Below are 18,378 nucleotides of genomic sequence, written 5' to 3' on the forward strand. Positions count from 1 at the left end.
TTTTCACTATTGAGAATGATGTTTGCTGTGGGTTTGTCATATATGGCCTTTATTATGTTGAGGTAGGTTCCCTCTATGCCCACTTTCTGGAGAGTTTTTATCATAAATGGGTGTTGAATTTTGTTAAAAACTTTTTCTGCATCTATTAAGATGATCATATGGTTTTTATTCTTCAATTTGTTAATATGGTGTATCACATTGATTGATTTGCATATATTGAAGAATCCTTGCATCCCTGGGATAAATCCCACTTGATCATGGTGTATGATCCTTTTAATGTGTTGTTGGATTCTGTTTGCTAGTATTTTGTTGAGGATTTTCAACAGTGATTTTCAACAGTGATTTTCATCAGTGATATTGGTCTGTAATTTTCTTTTTTTGTAGTATATTTGTCTGGTTTTGGTATCAGGGTGATGGTGGCCTCATAGAATGAGTTTGGGAGTGTTCCTTCCTCTGCAAATTTTTAAGATTTTTAATCATAGATGTACAGCTAGTTATTTTCAAATAAACCCTTTTGGGTATTTTTTTAAGTAGGAATATTCAGAGATGCTTTCTTCTTTTTTTGTGGTAAAATATACATAACAAAATTTACCATTTTATTTATTTGTTTGTTTGTTTATTTATTTAAAAATTTTAGCTGTGTTGGGTCGTCGTTGCTGTGCGAGGGCTTTCTCTAGCTGTCGCGAGCAGGGGCTACTCTTCATTGCGGTGCGTGGGCTTCTCATTGTGGTGGCTTCTCTTGTTGCGGAGCATGGGCTGTAGATGTGTGGGCTTCAGTAGTTGTGGTGCACTGGCTCAGTAGTTGTGATGTGCGGGCTCAGTAATTGTGGCTCGCGGGCTCTAGAGCACAGATTCAGTAGTTGTGGCACACGGGTTTAGTTGCTCTGCGGTCTGTGGGATCTTCTTGGACCGGGACTTGAACCCATGTCCCCTGCATTGGTGGGCGGATTCTCAACGATTGCGCCACTGGGGAAGCCCTTTAGCCATTTTAAGTACAGTTCTGTGGCATTGAGTACGTTCACTTTGTTGTATAACCATCACCACCGTTTTTCCCCAGAACTTTTTCATCTTCCTCAAGTGAAACTCTGTACCTTATGGTCTTTTGATAGAAAAAACTATCAATTTAAATTCCAGTCCACATGGCATTTCTTAAAGTTTGTAAAAGATTTCACACTAGATAGAAGTTTATATTTCTTAAACGGAGTTTAGAAGAGTGAGATTAATTCAGCTTCTTTAAAATTTTTGTGGAAACTGGGAAATCTTTCTTAGAGTAATATGCTACATATATATTTGCCCATATTCTTTCTTAAATCGTTTTTAAGCTTTAAAAGTTTCCTTTTATTTTCTTCTCCTTAAAAAATTGACTCATGCACACATCTTCCTTTTGAGCCTGCTTTTATAAAAGAGAATCCTCAGCATCTCTTCCTTGGTCACATCATTGACTTTGTGAAATGGAATTTTGTTTAATATTGTTAGTTGTTTTTATAGGGCTTGTTTTTCTTGGAACATACCGTAAAACCAAAATATTTTGAATGTTACTCATTGACAGAGAGCAGTGAGAGTCAAGAGTTTGCATGATAACTTTAACCAGATTGGTAATACTAAAGCTCAATAAAAGAAAACGATTTTTTATTTATAATTCCTGCCATTTCAAAGTATTTTTTAAAGCAGTTCCATACATAGAAGCAATAACATGTACAAACTACACTAACACAGAGCAATGGTGTCCTATTGTATTTGAGGAAATATAGAGAAAGATCAGGCAGTTTTTTTTTTTAATAGCTTAATTATTACCATACTGTACTCTAGTAAATTTTGTGATTGTAAGATGGAAATGCAAACAGCAGTCCTTTTTCTGTTTATGACCGGTATTGTGCAATAATATCCATTGTTCTTAAAAGCAGGAAAAAAACGCATTGGGAGGATTTTTCTTTTACTTCATTTAAAATGCTCTCTAAAAGAAATCCCTTTCAATTAGGAAAAAAACACAAATGACTCACTACATCTCCATTTAATAAAAGATACCTTTTTTCTGAATGAAACTAAAAATTTAAAAAGTGTCAAGAGCCGTTTGTGTTTAATATTTCGGTAGTTTGTTTTTATGGAGAGGATGCAAGTAAGACTTACTTTGGGCTTTCTAGTTTTTAATTCCTGTTCCTAAAATTTTGGCTTAATGTGTTTTTGGTCGATGCATGACCAGGTTCATCTTCATGAGTGTTTATTTCAGTGTTGGCATTGCTTCCTTTTGCTAAGTCAGCTTGTCATTGGAGCCAATTCTCTGAATGATTGTTTATTTTTAGTGGAAGAAAGTAATAAATATGGCAATCACTGATTAAAACAGAAACTCACCTTTTATTTGGAAGTATAATACAAGAGTTCTTTGAAATTTAGTAGTGTAACTGAAAAGAACTGACTCATCTTTTTAGTACTTATTATTCTATGTAGTGCAGTATTGTGAATTATCACAAAGATAGTTTCAACTTAATTTTATTTAACATTTAATAGCAATCAGGACAGCAGTATTTCTTGGTCATTTCTCAGTCATTTCCTGTTTACTGTTTTCCATAGTCATTAAAATCTTGTCTCTTATAAAACACAGTAAAGAAATTATGAAAACATTTTTGGCAGAGCATCTGTTTTTCCTGCACTGCAGTTTTTTTCTTTTCTTTAAAGGTCTAGTGTTGATGCCCTCAAAAAGCCATACATGGCTGTGCCAGAGACTTCATCTTAGACTTTTACTTCTGAGTCTTTTGATGAACACACCTTTTTTTTTTTTTGGCTGTGTCGGGTCTTAGTTGCAGCACGTGGGATCTTTTCATTAGGGCGTGCAGGCTCTTCCTTGCCGCGCACAGGCTTGTGTCTAGTTGTGACGGCTGGGCTCCGTAGTTGCAGCGTGAGGGCTTAGTTGCCCTGCAGCATGTGGGATCTTAGTTCCCCAACCAGGGATCGAACCCGCGTCCCCCTGCATTGGAAGGCGCATTCTTAACCACTGGACCACCAGGGAAGTCCCTGAACACAACTATTATTAATATAAATTACTGCTCAAGATTTTGGGACTCCAGGAGTTATTTTATGTTTATGTTCAGTGCATAAATCCCTGTTTTAAGGAGGTTTATTAAGTAGGTTATTATGGAAGGATACACAATTTTTTTGTCATATGGATCTTAAAAAATGACATTTTCATATGCCTCAGAGAGCTGAACTGTCTGATCAGATGGGGAATCAGTTGACCTCGAAAGCCTTTTTCTCCCTGCCAGGAATGCCTGGCTAAATACATAAGGGCCCAGCATAAGCTGGTGGATCCCGGACAACGGATGACCAGCCTGCATCTGAATCCTGTGTTTTATGATTGTGCTAAAGTGCTCCTGTGTAGCCTAGCTGAATATTCTTGGAAACCAAATGATAAGGAACTGACATCACTCCTGAAAAAGTTAGTTTTAAGACCAAAATTTTACTTAAGTACGGAGTAAAACATGTTTATTGGGCACATTTGTATCAGGCATTGCACTAAACTCTGGTAACATGAAGATGGAACAAAATTGACCCAGCTTTCATGGAACTTGTAAGCTAATGAGGGAGTCAGAAAAGCAAAGTTTTGTCACACACGTGTCAGATCTAGTAACATGTCAGACGTGCTCTAGGGATACAAATAGATGAGCGATTAATTTTGCTTCAGGATTTTCTTTAAATTAGTTAATTTTATTTTTGGCTGCATTGGGTCTTCATTGCTGCACGTGGGCTTTCTCTAGTTGTGGCGACCAGGGGCTACTCTTTGTTGCGGTGCGCGGGCTTCTCATTGCAGTGGCTTCTCTTGTTGTGGAGCACGGGCTCTAGGCACGCAGGCTCAGTAGGTGTGGCTCATGGGCTCTAGAGCACAGGCTCAGTAGTTGTGGGCTCTAGAGTGCAGGTTCAGTAGTTGTGGTGCACGGGCTTAGTTGCTCCGCCACATGTGGGATCTTCCTGGACTAGGGCTCGAACCTGTATCCCCTGCATTGGCAGGTGGATTATTAACCACTGTGCCACCAGGGAAGTCTCAGGATTTTTTTTTAAAAATGAAAGGCAAAATCATTTTACTCAAAGCCTTAAAAGATAAGGAGGTATTCTCAGTTGACCACTTGGAGATGGGCGGGAAGGTCTTTTGTCTTCTAAGTAAAGGGACAAGTGCAAAGCCAAAGAATTGAAAAAGTGGCATGATAAGTTTGAGGGACATCAAATGGTCAAGATGGCGAAGAAACAAGTGTTCCATATAGGGGAGGGTGAGGTGGGTTAAGGTACAAAATGAGGCCAGAGCCTATTGTAAAGGGCCAGAATTTTAAGTTCGCTAATGCCGAAAAGCCATGCAGTCTAAAAGTTGCTTGGCCTTAGGATGGGAGAATTCATTGTACTCTTGTAGCACTTTATACTGTTTTTGTTTAAATTTGGGCTCTGCTTTAGTTGGGTACAGAAGATAGGTATAATGAAGCTAATCACACAGAACAGTGGCTGATCAATGTCAAAAGACAAGGTTGGTGCTTTTAGAATTCTCGGTAGAAAATCCAAAAGACAGCCCAAGGTTGTCAGAGAAAGACTCAGAGAGGTAGATTCAAACTAAGTTTTGAATAACGGATGGAATTTCAGTAGATGGAGGAGAGAAATAAGAGCATTTCAGATAAAATTGTCACCTGAACCAGGGCAGATGCTGGGAAAGTGTGCATTGTGTTTGGGGGCTAGGAGAGTGGCAGTTTGGCTAGAATAGTGTGCAGGGGAATAGTGGGAAGTAACTTTAGCACCACTGTATGTTCTAGGTTTAAATATAATTCTTTGTTTTCCGCTTTAGATTGCTCTCCCATAGGAATAACCTGGTGTCCAAAGTAAGCATGCTTTCTTGGAAAACTGAAGTAAGTTTCAAGAAAAAGGGAATAAGCACACTTTCCCTGGTATGCCTGATCCTGTTGCAGGTCTTGCCATCATGTGACCAACATATTGGAAAGGGTGATAAGTTCATTTCAAAAAATGTTCATTGACCACAGTGCGATACCACCTCTCACCTGTTAGAATGGCTATCATCAAAAAGACAAGGGATGACAAGTGTTGGCAAGGATATGGACAAAAGGGAGCCCTTGTGCACTGTTGGTGGGAATGTAAATTGATGCAGCCACTATGGAAAACAGTATGGAGGGTCCTCAAAAAATTAGAAATAGAGCTACCATATGATCCAGTAACCCCACTTCTATATGTATATTTGAAGGAAATTAAATCACTATCTTGAAGAGATATCTGCACCCTCAGATTCATTGCAGCATTATTCACAATAGCCAAGATATGGAAGCCACCTAAATGTCTGTTGTTGGATGAATGGATAAAGAAATTGTTATATATAAATACAAATATATAGATAGTTGGACATACACATACGTACAGTGGAATAGTATTCAACTATAAAAAGAAGGAAATCCTGCTGTTTGTGACTAAATGGATGAAACAGAAGCTAAGTGAAATAAGTTGGACAAAGATAGACAAATACTGTATGATCTCATTTATATGTGAATCTAAAAAAGTTGAACTTGTAGAAGCAGAGTAGATTGGTGGTTGCCAGGGACTGGGGGGTGGGGGAAATGGGGAGATGTTGGTCAAAGCGTACAAACTTTCAGTTACAAGATGAATAAGTTCTGGGGATCTAATGTGTAACATGGTGACTATAGTTACCAATACTATATTGTATACCTGGAATTTCTTGAGAGAGTAGATTTTAAATGTACTCACTACACCAAAAAAAAAAAAAATTAACTATATGAGGGGATGGATGTGTTTGTGGTAATCATTTCACAATATAGACATGTATCAAATCATCAAATTGTACACCTTAACCTTACACAATCTTATTTGTCAATTATATCTCAATAAAACTGGCGGTCATGTTCAGTGAGCTCCTGTCACGTGCCAGGCACTATTCTGAGGTTCGTCGGTGAACAGACAAACCTCTGCCCTGGTGGAGCTGACATTGTATGTAAATATGAGTAAGTACAGCACAGAGAGGAAGGGAGAAATAAATCATTTGAGGGGAAGTAGTGGAAAGGGACTGGTACTGAAGGTGGTTGAGAGTGATGAATCCTCAAATGAAGTTTCACCTACAGCGTGTCCTTTAGTCAGATTACCACGAAGCTACCCTTCCCCTGAGTTTGGAAAGTTGGCAGCCTAGATTTGGGTCTCTGAGCTGACCAGAGGCCATTGTTTGCAGGTCCCATCTGCCTGCAGCTGGGGACAGTTTCCCCAGTTTGCCTGAAATGTGCCCAAGTGTGTTCTGTAACATGGGGGGGAAAAGAGTGACCAACCTCAGGGGGTCAGGGAGAAAACCCCATAGTAACCCCAGATTCCTGGTGAATCAGAATCTCTGGAGGGGGCAGGGGAGACGGATTTCCATGTTTTTAATAACTAACTCCAGTCCATATTATTATTATTATTATTAGATTTCATTTTATTTATTTATTTGCCGTGTCACGCAGCTTGCAGAATCTTAAGTTCCCCAACCAGGATTCGAACCCATGCCCTTGGCAGTGAAAGCGTGAAGTCCTAACACTGGACCACCAGGGAATTCCCCAGTCCATGTTATTTTGAAGCAAATCCCAGACATCGTATTACTTCATTCATACCTATTTCAGTATGGGATCTCTAAAAGATATGAGTTACTTTAAAAAATGTAACCCAAGTTTCATTGTTACACCTTAAAATTTTTTTTTTGCGGTACGCGGGCCTCTCACCGCTGTGGCCTCTCCCGTTGCGGAGCACAGGCTCCGGATGCGCAGGCTCAGCGGCCATGGCTCACGGGCCCAGCCGCTCCGCGGCATGTGGGATCCTCCCGGACCGAGGCACGAACCCACGTCCCCTGCATGGGCAGGTGGACTCTCAACCACTGCGCCACCAGGGAAACCCTTAAAAAAAATTTCAACAGAATGTAATAGCAAATTTTCAATGCTGATGGACTTTGGGAAATTATAAATTTCTTTTTCAGGGTTAAACTAGAATGATGTGAGTTTTTAAGGCAAGGCCTTTGGGAACACAATATTTGCATAAAATGCAGCTGCCCTACATTTATTTATTTATTTATTTTGAATCGCAAATAGTTTATTAGCAAGTACATGGTTTTAGTGACAATAATAAATTCACTTGAACAGAAGACAGTAATCAAATCAAAAGAATAAATTCTTGCCAATCAGAAAATCTGTGGCCATTAGGGCTGTCATGTAGAAATCCAAAATCATTGGGTCCAAATCTTAACGAAGATACATCCTCTTATTAGTCCATATGGAACAGGTCCACAGTACCTGGAATCTGTAGAATTCTATAGATTATCACCTTCTAACCAAACATGACCCGTTGGCACATAACTGTGCTTTTAAATAAACCTGATGGACTATTGATAAGAATTTTGTCTCCTTCCAAACCAATTACTCTTTTACAAATATTTGATTTTGGATCACTCGGGCTTTTTGCAATCACAGTGTCACCTCTTTGGATACCATAAAAATGTCGACTAAAATTTTCTGCAAAGACAATATCTGAATTTTGAATTTTAAGCTCTATTGATGGTTCAGAACACATGACAACACCACCAAAGTATTCAAAAACACAATGAGTTATACAGCCAGACTGAATAATATAACCAACAAGCCGAAAGGTTTTTCCTGGAACACCACGAAGCATGGTTCTATGTAGACTCTGCCACCATTGGCCATATGTCTTTTCAACAATACATTCAATTTTTATGGTAGTTGCAGGGCTTCCAGAAAAAAACATCTAAAGCATGTCTCAAAACATATATAGGTGATCCATGGTTTCAAGATTCCTCTAGCCCCAAAGAACCCTGGAAGGCTCTCGCCCAGCACTCAGGTGGCTCTTTCTCCACAGCTGCCCTACATCTAAACCCGGGATATTTATTAAGTATTTATTATACCTGTTTATGTGCTATTTGCTGGGGATATGAAGATGAATATGACAAGAATCATACTTTTGATGGTAGCACTGTAGTATGTTTTTTACTGTAAGCTTCTAGAAGGTAGTCTGTTAGTAACATTTACATTTGAAGTCAGTCTTTTAGTCCACTGTACTTGAGCCATAACTTAATACCCAGAGTTCTTTACCACCACTATCTGTGCAGTGGGAGAGAGTAGGCAGTTAAGAGCATTCTCCCATTCTGTAGGGCTTTGTTACTTCCAGGGTTTGGTATCTCTTGAACCACCGCAAAGACTTTTGAGACCCAACCCACAGTCTCTTTTGATGCCATCCTTTGTTTAGACCTACTCTACCCAGCCTGGCACAGCATTGGCAATTGAGATTAAAGGAGGATAAAGAGAGACCTGGAAATGTTTTCCCCAGGACCATCTTTGCATCAGTCAGACAATGCATACACAGGTCTTCTGTCAGTAGATTCCCATTAGATCTCAAGATTTTGAGAGGCTTTTAGTAAACATGTTAAGCAGAAATTTTATCAGCCCTGAAAATTTTCAGCATGTGTATTTCTGGCTGATTTTAAAATCTGTTGGCGTTTCTCCAACTTGAGAACTCAGACCACCCAAGATTACTTCTGCAGATCCCAGTTTGAGAAACACCAATCTGTGTGATTAATGGTTCTATAGTCAGTAAACTTAGGATCGTTATCACTACGTTGGCATTTATCTTAAAGAAGTTTGATACATTTATCACTATTCTCTTGCTTGCTAAAATAATCATGAGTGTCTTGCTTTCTGTGGATCCTTGTGTTTCCATTTTCAGTTTGACCACCATTAAAGGTCATTCCTTTACAGCACACGACAAATCACTGAGTTCTGGAGTTGGATAAGTTAAATGATTTTCAAACTTTTTTCTCCCAGTTAAGAGTTCTATCACTGAGTTAAAGGGGAAAAGTGGAGCGTTACAATGCCTCTGCCACCAACCTTTAGGCCTCCAAGACAGCTCCTGGACCCCTCGGAGACTCCTAGGTCCCCGGGGATCAAAGTTTTTAAATCACTGATGTGGCTATTAATTTCATTTAAAGATGAGAAAACAGGCCCTGAGAGATTGGAATTTGTCAGTAATCACAAGCCTAGTCAATGTCAGTATCCAGAACAAGTCCTTTCCAAATTCCGTGTCCCACCCACCCCAACCTGTACATGTCCCCAGCCCCTGTAAAGCCTGGCCAGACTTCTCCCTGACCCCCCCCAAGGTTGGTCACTCTTTCCTCCCATGTTATAGTGCATTGTTTAGCCAGCTGGATTGCTTAATATATTAGGTTTGTTTCTATTCCACCTCATTCCAAGTTGGAATTAAAGCAGCTTTAAGGCCTGGAATTTTTTTTTTTTGATTCCTAAGTTTTTCTCCTAATAATGTTCTTAGTTTTTTCCACCTTTCTTCCTTGCTGTTAGTATGCCCTAGCTAGTTACAAAAAGAATGAAGGTCTTGGTTGAATAACAAAGGAAAAACTCAGAGCCCATCTTGTTGAGTTTGACAGCTTCTTTTTATTACAAATGGGCATAATTGTGAAAATATACTAGTGTTTCCTCCTAGTAAAATGTCATATTATTTCACCAAAAAAATGACCAGTGACTTCACCTGAAAAAGCTTGGGAACCCCCGCCAAAAGCTCTAGCACTTCTTACCTTGCGTTGTGATGAATTGTTGCATCTCTCTCCCCAAAGAAAGGGAGTTCCTTACAATCAGGAACTGTGCCAGGAAGTTTGACACAGCCTTGCAATTACAAAATTTAACAGTCCAGGGACTTTCCTGGTGGTCCAGTGGTTAAGACTCTGTGCTTGCACTGCAGGGGGCACAAGTTTGATCCCTGGTTGGTGAACTAAGATTCCGTGTGCTGCACGGTGCAGCCAAAAAATAATAAAAATAAAATTTAACAGTCCATAACAATGACGATATAGTAAAAGGAATAAGATGAAAATGCTTTATATCTTAGGTGACGTAAACAGTTACTTGCCCTGGGTAAGTGACTGTTTTATGGTGTAACTTTTTGATCATGACACTTATCAGAATATTGTTTGCTTAAACATAATAATTTACTTCTTGGCCTTGCTTTTACAGTCCTACAAAAATGTTAAGGGTATTTACATTTATTATTGCATTTTATGTCATACTCATTTGATATTCCCAGTCCTTAACAGAGGACCTGGCACACAGTGGGTGCTAAATGTTGGTTAAATGCTTATTCTTTTCAACCACTGAACAAGTTCATTAAAGGTAGTAATTAATGAAGCGGCTTTCCCCATTCCCTAAGCTATTCTTCAGGGTAGAAAACAGAAGGAGGCAGGGGATAAAACTACAATTTACTGTCCTCCCTTTCTCCTTTCCTCCTTTGAGGATGCTCTGATTCTATAATTCATGCTAATTAACTCATATAAGCTGTTCTTACCTCCTAAAGTGATTTCTTCCAAAACCTTAAAAATCGCTATAGGACCAAGATGCAATGACAGGGATTGGATTGACCTTCCTGCATAAAACAGTTAAAAATTAGATAAAATATATTAAACAGTGGTTTTTAGACATTGAGTATCAGGCAGCACAGGACAGGGATTCATGAGAAATAGAAAACAGATAAGGTAAGCCCTGTAACTGCCCCAGCTTCTGTCTGGGGAGTTTTCAGGCCATAGCGCAGGGAGGGGGAACCCAGATGGAGTCTGGTAATCTTCCTGAGTTGAGCTGATGCAGCTGGGGGGTAAAGTGGCTAAAACTCATTGGGCAGAGCACCAGAGGAGAGAGCTACATGCAGATAAAACCCTGGAGAGCTGCAGAGAGTCTCCCTTGAGTCTTCAGCTGGTAACCTGATCGGTACATGTGTGTGGGGAAACTACCCAAGTCATGGGAAAGAATCAACCAAAAGCATTATAGGAAATAACACTTGGAGCTCACACAGGGCAGAGAAGAGTTTGTGTTCCCACCTGCAAGACTGCAAAAATCCTTGTAATTCATGGGACATCAAGTGAAGTACTCAGAAGGGTATTACCTCACTATAGGGCAAAATTAGCCCTAGACTAAAGACTGACAAAGCTTAAAAGCAGACCTCAAGAGAATCAAACCATTTACACGTAACTTAATTGTGTCCTAGACAAAGTTCAAAAGTATCTATAGGAATACAAAAATATCCAGTACTCAATAATGTAAAATTAGCAATGTCTGGAATCCAATAAAAAAAGTACCAGGCATACAAAGAAGGAGAAAAATGCCACCCACTCTGAGGAGGACAAAAATCAATCAGTAGAAAAAGACCAAGAAATGATATAAATGATAGAATTAGTAGAGAAGGACATTAAAAAGCTGTCACTATTCTGCATAATTTCAAGAAGGTAGAGGAAAGATTGAACATATTAAATAAAGAAATGGAAGATATTTAAAAAACCCAACTTCTAGAGATGAAAACTACAATGTTTGAAAATAAAAAATACATTGGATGCAATTAACAAGCAGGTTAGACACTGCAGAAGAAAAAATTAGTGTGCTTGAAGACATAGCAATAGAAACTATCCTAAATGAAAGCCAGAGAGATAAAAGGACACTTAAAAAAATTTTTTTAAAAGAGCACCAGTGAGCTGTGGAACCACTTCAAGCAGCATAATCATAGGTAATTGGAGTCCCTGAAGGAGGGGTTGGGACACAAAATATATGAAGGAATGGCTGAAATTGTTCTAAATTGGAGGAAAACTATAAACCTACAGATCCTAGAAGTTTAATGAACCCCAAGCACAAGAAGCATGAAGAAAATGATGCCAAGGCATATCAGAATCAGTTTGCTTAAAACCAGTGATAAAGAGAAAAAGTTTAAAGCATTGGAGTGGGAGTGGGGTGGGGAGGGGAGACCTATCATGTACAAAAGGACAAAAGTAAGAATGACAGCAGAATTCTATTTGGAAACAATGCAAGCAAGAAACAGTGTAGCAATATCTTTAAAGATCCAAAAGAGAAGAAAAAAACTCAGTCTAGAACTATATGTCCCATGAAATACATTTCAAAAATGAAGGCAGAATAAACACTTTTTTAAAAGACATACGAAAACTGAAAGAATTCATCACCAGATCTGTACTACAAAAATATTAAAAGAAATCCTCCAGGGGCTTCCCTCATGGTCCAGTGGTTAAGAATCCGCCTGCCAATGCAGGGGACAAGGGTTTGAGCCCTGGTCTGGGAAGATCCCACATGCCGCAGAGCAGCTAAACCCATGCACCACAACTACTGAGCCTGTGTTCTAGAGCCCGCAAGCCACAACTACTGAGCCCGCGTGCTACAACTACTGAAGCCCTCATGCCTAGAGCCCGTGCTCTGCAGCAAAGAGAAGCTACGGCAGTGAGAAGCCCACGCACCACAATGAAGGGTAACTCCCGCTTGCCACAACTAAAGAAAGCCCGCACACAGCAACGAAGTCCCAACCCAGCCAAAAATAAATAAATAAATAAATAATTTAAAAAAAGAAATCCTTCAGAAGGGAGAAAATGATACCAGATGAAAATTGGATTTACTCAAAGGAATGAACAGCACTGGAACTGGTAAATATGTGGGTAAAAATAAAAGTGACTACAGCTCATTATACCTTGAATAGCTCAGGCACAGATCACATGAGAACACTGCAACCATTCCACAGCTCATGATTGCTTAAATAAAGTTTCCCAATGATCCCTCTGCTAGCCTCAGCACCTTTTAAAGGTAAATTTGTTTGTAAATGATTGGGAAATTATGGCATATACTGATGCTATACCAAATTAGTGCAAATAAAGCAAATGTCAGTAATTTTTTGTATGTTGGTAAGATAGCCTATTATATTGACTCTTGGTGATTATTTATTTATTTATTTATTTATTTTTAAAATATTTATTTATTTGGCTGTGCCGGGTCTTAGTTGCAGTACGTGGGATCTTCACTGCGGCATGTGGGATCTTTAGTTGCAGCATGCGGACTCTTAATTGCGGCATGCCTGTGTTCCCCGACCAGGGATTGAACCCGGGCCCCCTGTATTGGGAGCGTGGAGTCTTACCTACTGGACCACCAGGGAAGTCCCTCTTGGTGATCTTTTAAAGTTTTAGCTTCCTAGTCATTTTCACTATGTAATGTTTTTGGAAGAAGAAAAAGAACAGAGAGGCATATAAGGAAGAGAAGAGAATCATTTGTTATAGCAGTCACATACCAAATTTCATTTTGTGAAGTATTTGAAATCCTGTGTATGACTTTAAAAGTTTTCTTCTACTGCTGCTAGGTTATAATATCTTAAATCAGTAGAATTGATTTGCTTAGCTAGCTTTCCTGAAATAGCTGTTCTTGAAACCAATACATTTCTTGATATGAGAGCTCAGACTGTTCCCACTGTATGAAAACAATTTTAAATAGCCTGTCATCTTCCTTTTTATCTCTGTCTTAGAGGTCTTTAAAATCTTTCTGTGATCTTAATGAAAATCAGACTGTCTGGAAGATATTTCTTACAGATAGCTGATGTAGATTATTCTTGAGGCCACTAGGCTGCTTGAAATTTTTCCAGGTATTTGATCTCTGGTATGCTTACCTAGAGTGAGACTGACTTGAGATTCTTGTGTTTCATGGGTCTCCCCCATCCTCTTTGTTTTATTAATTGTATTTGGTGTGGGGGGCACCGTGTGGCTTGCAGGACCTTAGTTCTCCAACCAGGAATCAAACCCCGGGCCCCAGGCAGTGAAAACCCAGAATCCTAACCACTGGACTGCCAGGAAATTCCCATATTAATTGTATTTATTTCTTAAAATAGGCCTTTCATGCATGTGGCATAACATTCAAGAGGTACAAAAGGACATATAAGTGAAGTGTATACCTTCCTCTGTGTTTCCAGCCACCCAGATTCCCTCACAGAAGCAGCTGGTGTTGCTGGTTATTTGTGCCTCATTTCAGGGTCTGCATATTTACAAACACATGTATATATTCTGCCTCCACCCAGCACTTGGGAGCATAAATCATGATTCATCCACACTGGAATATTACACAGCCATTAAAAATAATGAGACAGACAGTTCTGCAGCCTGTGGAATGAAAACCACATTCACAGAAAGATAGGCAAAATGAAAAGGCAGAGGACTATGTACCAGATAAAGGAAAAAGATAAAACCCCAGAAAAACAACTAACTGAAGTGGAGATAGGCAACCTTCCAGAAAAAGAATTCAGAATAATGACAGTGAAGATGCAGGACCTCAAAAGAATGGAGCAAAGATCGAGAAGATGCAATAAATGTTTAACAAAGACCTAGAAGAATTAAAGAACAAACACCTAGAAGAATTAAAGAACAAACAAACAGAGATGAACAATACAATAACTGAAATGAAAAATACACTAGAAGGAATCAATAGCAGAATAACTGAGGCAGAAGAACGGATAGGTGACGTGGAATACAGAGTGGTGGAATTCACTGCCACAGAATAGAATAAAGAAAAAAAGAATTAAAAGAAATGAAGACAGCCTAAGAGACCTCTGGGACAACATTAAACACAACAGCATTCACATTATAGGGGTCCCAGAAGGAGAAGAGAGAGAGGAAGGACCCAAGAAAATATTTGAAGAGATTATAGTCGAAGACTTCCCTAACATGGGAAAGCAAATAGCCACCCAAGTCCAGGAAGCGCAGAGAGTCCCAGGCAGAATAAACCCAAGGAGAAACATGCCAAGACACATAGTAATCAAACTGACAAAAATTAAAGAGAAAGAAAAGTTATTCAAAGCAACAAGGTAAAAATGACAAATAACGTACAAGGGAACTCCCATAAGGTTAACAGCTGATTTCTCAGCAGAAACTCTACAAGCCAGAAGGGATGGCACGATATATTTAAAGTGATGAAAGGGAAGAACGTACAACCAAGATTACTCTACCTGGCAAGGATCTCGTTCAGAGTTGATGGAGAAATTAAAAGCTTTACAGACAAGCAAAAGCTGAGAGAATTCAGCACCACCAAACCAGCTCTACAACAAATGCGAAAGTAACTTCTCTAAGTGGGAAACACAAGAGAAGAAAAGGACCTACAAAAACAAACCCATAACAATTAAGAAAATGGTCATAGGAACATACATATCAATAATCACCTTAAACGTGAATAGATTAAATGCTCCAACCAAAAGACACAGGCTCTCTGAATGGATACAAAAACAAGACCCATATATATGCTGTCTACAAGAGACCCACTTCAGACCTAGGGACACACACAGACTGAAAGTGAGGGGATGGAAAAAGATATTCCATGCAAATGGAAATCAAAAGAAAGCTGGAGTAGCAATGCTTATATCAGAGAAAATAGACTTTAAAATAAAGAATGTCACAAGAGGCAAGGAAGGACACTACATAATGATCAAGGGATCAATCCAAGAAGAAGATATAACAATTATAAATATATACGCACCCAACATAGGAGCACCTCAATACATAAGGCAACTGCTAACTACTAAAAAGAGGAAATTGACAGTAACACAATAATAGCAGGGGAATTTAATACCTCACTTACACCAATGGACAGATCATCCAGACAGAAAATTAATAAGGAAACACAAGCTTTAAATGACACAATAGACCAGTTAGATTTTATTGATATTTATAGGACATTCCATCCAAAAACAGCAGATTATACTTTCTTCTCAAGTGCGCACGGAACATTCTTCAGGATAGATCACATCTTGGGTCTCAAATCAGGCCTCAGTAAATTTAAGAAAATTGAAATCATATCAAACATCTTTTCTGAGCACAACACTATGAGATTAGAAATGAATTACAGGGGAAAAAACGTAAAAAACACAAACACATAGAGGCTAAACAATACGTTACTAAATAACCAAGAGATCACTGAAGAAATCAAAGAGGAAATCAAAAAAATACTTAGAGACAAATGACAATGAAAACACAACGATCCAAAACCTATGGGATGCAGCAAAAGCAGTTCTAAGAGGGAAGTTTATAACTATACAAGCCTACCTCAAGAAACAAGAAAAATCTCAAATAAACAATCTAACCTTACACCTAAACAATCTAAAGAAGAACAAACAAAACCCAAAGTTAGTAGAAGGAAAGAAATCATAAAGATCAGAGCAGAAATAAATGAAATAGAAACAAAGAAGACAATAGCAAAGATCAATAAAACTAAAAGCTGGTTCTTTGGGAAGATAAACAAAATTGATAAACCATTAGGCAGACTCATCAAGAAAAAGAGGGAGAGGACTCAAATCAATACAATTAGAAATGAAAACTGAGAAGTTACAACAGACACCGTAGAAATACAAAGCATCCTAAGAGACTACTACAAGCAACTCTATGCCAATAAAACAGACAACCTGGAAGAAATGGACAAATTCTTAGAAAGGTATAACCTTCCAGGACTGAACCAGGAAGAAATAGAAAATATGAACAGACCAATCACAAGTAATGAAATTGAAACTGTGATGAAAAATCTTCCAACAAGCAAAGTCCAGGACCAGATGACTTCACAGGTGAATTCTATCAAACATTTATAGAAGAGCTAACACCCATCCTTTTCAAACTCTTCCCAAAAATTGCAGAGGAAGGAACACTCCCAAACTCATTCTATGAGGCCACCATCACCCTGATACCAAAACCAGACAAATATACTACAAAAAAAGAAAATTACAGACCAATATCACTGATGAATATAGATGCAAAAATCCTCAACAAAATACTAGCAAACAGAATCCAACAACACATTAAAAGGATCATACACCATGATCAAGTGGGATTTATCCCAGGGATGCAAGGATTCTTCAATATATACAAATCAATCAATGTGATATTCCATATTAACAAATTGAAGAATAAAAACCACCTGATCATCTCAATAGATGCAGAAAAAGCTTTTGACAAAATTCAACACCCATTTATGATAAAAACTCTCCAGAAAGTGGGCATAGAGGGAACCTACCTCAACATAATAAAGGCCATATATGACAAACCCACAGCAAACATCATTCTCAATGGTGAAAAACTGAAAGCATTTCCTCTAAGATCAGGAACGAGACAAGGATGTCCACTCTCACCACTATTATTCAGCATAGTTTTGGAAGTCCTAGCCACAACAATCAGAGAAGAAAAAGAAATAAAAGGAATACAAATTGGAAAAGAACAAGTAAAACCGTCACTGTTTGCAGATGACATGATACTATACATAGAGAATCCTAAAAATGCCACCAGAAAACTACTAGAGCTAATCAATGAATTTGGTAAAGTTGCAAGATACAAAATTAATGCACAGAAATCTCTTGTATTCCTCTACAATAATGATGAAAAATCTGAAAGAGAAATTAAGGAAACATTCCCATTTACCATTGCAATAAAAAGAATAAAATACCTAGGAATAAACCTACCTAGGGAGACAAAAGACCTGTATGCAGAAAACTGTAAGACACTGATGAAAGAAATTAAAGATGATACCAACAGATGGAGAGCTATACCATGTTCTTGGATTGGAAGAATCAATATTTTGAAAATGACTATACTACCCAAAGCAATCTACAGATTCAATGCAATCCCTATCAAACTACCAATGGCATTTTTTACAGAGCTAGAACAAAAAATCTTAAAATTTGTATGGAGACACAAAAGACCCCGAATAGCCAAAGCAGTCTTGAGGGAAAAAAACAGAGCTGGAGGAATCAGACTCCTGACTTCAGACTATACTACAAAGTTACAGTAATCAAGACAATATGGTACTGGCACAAAAACAGAAACATAGATCAATAGAACAAGATAGAAAGCCCAGAGATAAACCCACACACCTATGGTCAACTAATCTATGACAAAGGAGGCAAGGATATACAATGGAAAAAAGACAGTCTCTTTAATAAGTGGTGCTGGGAAAACTGGACAGCTACATATAAAAGAATGAAATTAGAACACTCCCTAACACCATACACAAAAATAAACTCAGAATGGATTCAAGACCTAAATGTAAGACCGGACACTATAAAACTCTTAAAGGAAAACATAGGAGGAACACTCTTTGACATAAATCACAGCAAGATCTTTTTTGATCCACCTCCTAGAGTAATGGAAATAAAAATAAACAAAAGGGACCTAATGAAACTTAAAAGCTTTTGCACAGCGAAGGAAACCATAAACAAGACAAAAAGACAGCCCTCAGAATGGGAGAAAATATTCGCAAATGAATCAGTGGACAAAGGATTAATCTCCAAAATATATAAACAGCTCATGCAGCTCAATATTCAAGAACCCAATCCAAAAATGGGCAGAAGACCTATATAGACATTTCTCCAAAGAAGGCATACAGACGGCCAAGAAGCACATGAAAAGCTGCTCAACATCACTAATTATTAGAGAAATGCAAATCAAAACTACAATGAAGTATCCCCTCACACCAGTTAGAATGGGCTTCATCAGAAAATCTACAAACAACAAATGCT

The 18,378-nt window shown here is 38.4% G+C and overlaps 1 protein-coding gene and 1 pseudogene across 3 annotated transcripts in view; one reads left to right on the forward strand and one right to left on the reverse strand.

The window, feature by feature from the left end:
• BICRAL (BRD4 interacting chromatin remodeling complex associated protein like) overlaps nucleotides 1-18,378 on the forward strand; it is a 106,874-nt gene that overhangs the window by 49,370 nt on the left and 39,126 nt on the right. Inside the window, exon 1 of one of the 3 annotated variants that reach the window (XM_032647618.1) lies at nucleotides 3,983-4,877. The exons of the other annotated variants lie outside the window; for them this stretch is intronic. The gene's annotated coding sequence lies outside the window, so the exon portion shown is untranslated. Of the gene's footprint in view, nucleotides 1-3,982; nucleotides 4,878-18,378 lie in introns of those variants that run through there. 3 annotated transcript variants of the gene reach the window in all.
• On the reverse strand, nucleotides 6,945-8,492 carry LOC116761637 (annotated as a pseudogene).

The sequence above is a fragment of the Phocoena sinus genome, chromosome 11, assembly GCF_008692025.1.
Source record: "Phocoena sinus isolate mPhoSin1 chromosome 11, mPhoSin1.pri, whole genome shotgun sequence".
NCBI classification, from domain to species: domain Eukaryota; kingdom Metazoa; phylum Chordata; class Mammalia; order Artiodactyla; family Phocoenidae; genus Phocoena; species Phocoena sinus.